This window comes from Beta vulgaris, chromosome 1 (assembly GCF_026745355.1).
Source record: "Beta vulgaris subsp. vulgaris cultivar EL10 chromosome 1, EL10.2, whole genome shotgun sequence".
NCBI lineage: Eukaryota > Viridiplantae > Streptophyta > Magnoliopsida > Caryophyllales > Amaranthaceae > Beta > Beta vulgaris.
In genome coordinates, this window is record NC_079202.1 from 33048528 (window position 1) to 33053605 (window position 5078).

A 5078-nucleotide genomic window follows, 5' to 3' on the forward strand; every position below is an offset into this window, starting at 1 on the left:
TCCCTATGGTCAATGGGTGCATGACGGTCGTCGGCTTCATCGTCAGTCAGAACGATGGGGTTAAAATAGTTTCCTAGATTAGCAGCCATATTCGTAGAGCTACACACAATAAACCAGAAGGTTTAGCACTCTTCCTGACGTGTTCCCACAAATAACAAGAGGTAAACAAAAACAAAGGCATGTAAATATACACTTTGCAGGCAAGAATCATAAACAGTTAGCAGGGAAGAAAAATATTCATGCATCAATAGCAGGGAAGTCTAATAATAATGCATCATTACAGAAAGAAATGATAATGTGCAGATTTGCAGGGAAGAAAAATAATAATGATGCTGAACTAACTTTTTAATGCAGGCATATAATATTTCTATCTTATATGCCATTCTTATACTACCCATTCTCACAATGCAATACTATAAACCTTAAAGGCATGAAAAAAAAATAATGCAGACACTTTTATAAATAACATTACTTAAGTGTCTAAAAAAAATTTCGAACAAAAGAAATTTTCGAACCAACAATTTCCCAAAAAAAAAAAAAAATTCGACTCGACTAAAAAAAATTTTTTTTTTTTGGGACTCAGCACTTTTTTCGATTTTTTTTTTTCGCCGAAAACTTAAAAGTTTCGAACCCTTAATTTTTCCGGAAAAAAATTTTCGGTGTATATAAAAAGAAAAAATTTCTGAAATGAAAACGTAGGAGAAATACTAAGGTTTCCTTCAAATAACTAATAAGCCAGGTAACTTAAAAAGCTAAAGTCACTTAATAAGCTAGTTAGTTAGGCGCCTATAAGTCTTAAACTAACCTAAAGCTCCGAGATACCACTTTGTAACACCCCGATAATTCTTTCTTTCTAGAAAATACTTTTATAATAAACCTCAAAGAATTACCGAGGCATTATCGCCCGTGTGATAACGTTTCGGCTTACTCAGAATTTTGCAGCGGATAACAACTTTCTAAAACAACTTTATTTAAACTTATGAAATCAATAACAATTGTCTAAAACTAAACACACCAACTTAAAACGAACTAATGTTGAAAACGTAAGCTTTAGGAAAAACTTAAATGAATCTATAATACAAGAGTCTCTCCATTCCAGATTCCCAATGATATGCATCTTCGAACCTGTAATGTCAATGCGTCTCAATCTACTCCCCCAAAAGATCACCACAGAATCAATAGGCAAAGCCATGATCATAAACACAACAAGCACGTAATCAGCAAAGCTGAGTACTACATATCAGACATACATAATCCTAAACATGATACTACAAAATAACATGCAGGAATAAACAATAATAAAACATATAATAATCTGCAGACAACTCTTCTGAACTAGACTCTAAACTTTATTATTTTTAAATGGAATAGTTATTGGACGAGTTGTCTCAACCTAAAAATAGGAAATACGGGAGCTACCACATATTCCAAAATGACCTGCGATATCGAGGAACCTTTAAACTAATGAGGAATGGTGATCAATCCAATCCTAGAAAAACCATGGGCTACCACCATGTACTCCAACCTTAGTGTCCAACTCTAGACGTGCACCAGTTAAAGTCTATAACCTATTCTCGTTTCACTTTACGTTGAATATATTAATACTTGTGTTGACACAACCAAGCAATTACACATAATAAAAATCACACAATCATAACAGAAGTCCTTTTTATCTTTGGATTAACAAGTGTACACAACTTATCAATCAAGACTCCTTTAACTTCTTTTTATACTTTACTAACTTGCCTGTTGAACCTAGCCAACAGTAAACTTTACCTTCACATAGGTATAACTTGTACTTACTAAATAAGATCCACGGTTCTTATAAGATAATAATACTCAAGAATCCATGTAAAACATGATTCAATCTTACTTTCATGGATTCACTCACGAATTAATACATAAAATGGACTTATCTGCTTGCATCAAACTTCCATACAAACATTTATAATCATAAATACTTCTAGTTTACATGTAGCACACAGGCAAATAACATGTAATTAAAACAATACCAGTAAATCATATATATGAACAAATAGAGTCCTATACATGATACTAATAAATAAAACATTCTTAAAGCATGTTTCTAAATCATATAGCACGTAGACAATGTAAGTACCTTGTATAAACAAATCTGTAGGCCACTTTTACGCTCTAAAAGTCACCTGCTACGAAATCTCCGCCTAGAAAATAAAATAATGAAATAAACATCTCGTACTAAAAATTTAGCAACTTCAAAACGATCAAAACCCCCCCTTAAACGTGTTTTAAAATCGTTTTTACGTATGAAACTTTCGTTATTTTTAATCCCTAGTATAGTACAACTATTCTAGTGATTAAAAATCATTTAAAACCTTTAAAATACTTATTTTCTGAAATTACAGCATTTATAAAATTTTATAAATCTTCTGAAAATATATTTAGTACGTATAAAATTATATGCTAACCAAATCTCATGATTTATACTTTATAAATATAGTTTCTAGTGATTAAAAACCCTAAAAACTATAAATTTCATAATAAAAACTGAAATAAACTTAACATATAAAATCTGGAATTAATTATACTATAAACATAATGGCCGAAATATTTGTAGGCATGTAAAACAATAATTTAAATCATAAACATGCTAATTAATAATAAAATAATATAAAACTAGTACTTTAATGGAATCTTGAAGAGGAAGAAAAAAATCAACCACAACAATGGAGGAAGAGGAAGGCCGACGACAATAGCAGCAGCAACGGACCGGCGGCAGCGGGTTTCTTGGCTCAATCAAAGTTTTGTGACGTTTCTTGTTCAACAAGAAACGTTACTTGAAGAAGAAGAAACAATTTTTGAGAGAAGATCAAAGATGGCGCACCAAGGAGAAGAGAGAGAAAGAAAAGCGCCGAGTGAGAGAGAGGGAGGAGAGAGTCACGTGGAAGAGGAGAGAGAAATAAAGTGCATGTGTAGGGTAAAATTTGGGTTTTTAGGATATTTGAATTGAGGTTTTTCCTTTTGGGCTTAGGAAAAGAGATTTTAATAAATAAAACTTTGATGATTAATAAGATGGGCTCATTAGGACTTTAGTCATCAAATAACCCTTTCCCTTTTTATCACTTTTGGACTTCGATTCCATTAAGCTTTCTTTTTAAATACGCTTTTAATAATTAAAACTCTTATTAAAACATGCTTAATTAAAACATTACAAAGTTTATTAAGCTATGAAAAATATTTTTAGTTGACTTTTAAAATAGTCAACCCTTTTTAAAAGTCAAATCATTTTCCAACTCATTTGGATTTAAATATAACTACATAAATACTTTAATATATTTATGAAAATTCTTTAAAATTGTGGGGGATTACATGGTTTTTGTAACTTTGGGAGTGGCGGTTGTGGTGATTTTGGCGGTTGATTTTGGAATAACCGCTTTGGAGGTGGTAGATTTTGTGGTGGATTTGGGTGCAGTTGTTTTTGAAGTGGTGGATTTTGTGGTGGATTTGGGTGCAGTTGTTTTTGAAGTGGTGGATTTTGTGGTTGCTGACTTCTTGGAATTCCTACTTATTAAAGGTTCTTCTCCTCATCTTCAACCTCTTCTCCACAATCGGATCCTCCACTGTTACCATTTCCTTTGCTTTCTTAGTTACAATTTCAGGAGATTCTTAACCTCCTTTTCGACCAACCTAGTACTCCTTTTTGACATGATGAGACTGAATTCCTCTGTTTGAGCACTTGAGAATAAGAAAGAAAACTTGAACAATTTGTGTTTCAAGAATTCGAGAAAGAAAGGAGTAGAAGAAATTAGGGTTTGATCGAGAGAAAATAAGCAACTAAAGAAAAAATCAGGAAAATATGTGATCAAAGAGAATAAGAGAAAAATAAGGAAAGTATGATCACATGCAAGAATATATATAAGATGGTAAGGAAAGAAAAATCAAACGGATATATCCGTTCTTCGCAAACTGCAGTTGCCTTAATTACAACCGTCACTTCATTTATTTTCCTAATTTAAAATTTGAAAAATAAACATATTCAGAGATAACCGCCTCAAGAATCTGGTTCCCAAGTGGTCTGCAACTGGTCTGTGCCAACTTACCTTTTAAGACTTATGCTTAAGTACCCAAGTACTAAGATGATCAGTTCAGCATCGCATAAGAACTTTGTAAGCCCTAAAAAGCAAAAAAAATGTACAAAAGAAAAAAAATATACACAAATTGACATCATTTGACTGCCAAAGGGACAAGTCAAGACCTAAGAGCTCATTGTCTAATCTTAATCATACCCAACAAGGTACGAAGCTTGATGAACACTTCTCTGCTCAAAGGTTTTGTAAATATGTCAGCTAGTTGATCTTTGACCTGCAAAACTCCAACTCAACATTACCTTTTTCAACATTGTCCCTTAGAAAATGATGCCTAATCTCAATATGCTTGGTTTTAGAATGCTGGACAGGATTCTATGAAATATTGATTGCACTTGTGTTATCACATAAAATCGGAACACTTCCGAAACAGACCCCAAAATCTTTTAATTGTGACTTTATCCACAAGAGTTGAGCACATCACAAAGCAGCAGCAATGTACTCAGACTCAGCTGTGGATAATGCTACAGAATTTTGTTTCTTAGATCCCCATGAAATGAGACAAGAACCTAAGAAGTGGGCCATTCCAGAAGTACTTTTCCTGTCCACAATAAAACCAGCAAAGTCAGCATCTGTGTATCCAATGAGGCTCATGCTGCTGCCCTTTGGATACCACAAACACAAATCATCAGTACCATTGAGATATCTAAGAATCCTTTTAACAGCCTTTAGGTGAGATTCTTTAGGGTTGCTTTGAAATCTCGCACACAACCCTACTGAAAACACTATATCTGGCCTACTGGCTGTTAAGTAAAGCAATGAGCCAATCATACCTCTGTATAGCTGCCCTCAACATCCTTTCCCTTCTCATCAAGGCTCAATTTTGTAGAAGTTGGAATAGGTGTTTCATAGGACTTGCTATCTTGCAGACCATACCTCTTCAGCAGCTCCTTGAGGTATTTCTGTTGATGGATCATGATTCCATCTTTGGTTTGCTTGATTTGAAGACCAAGG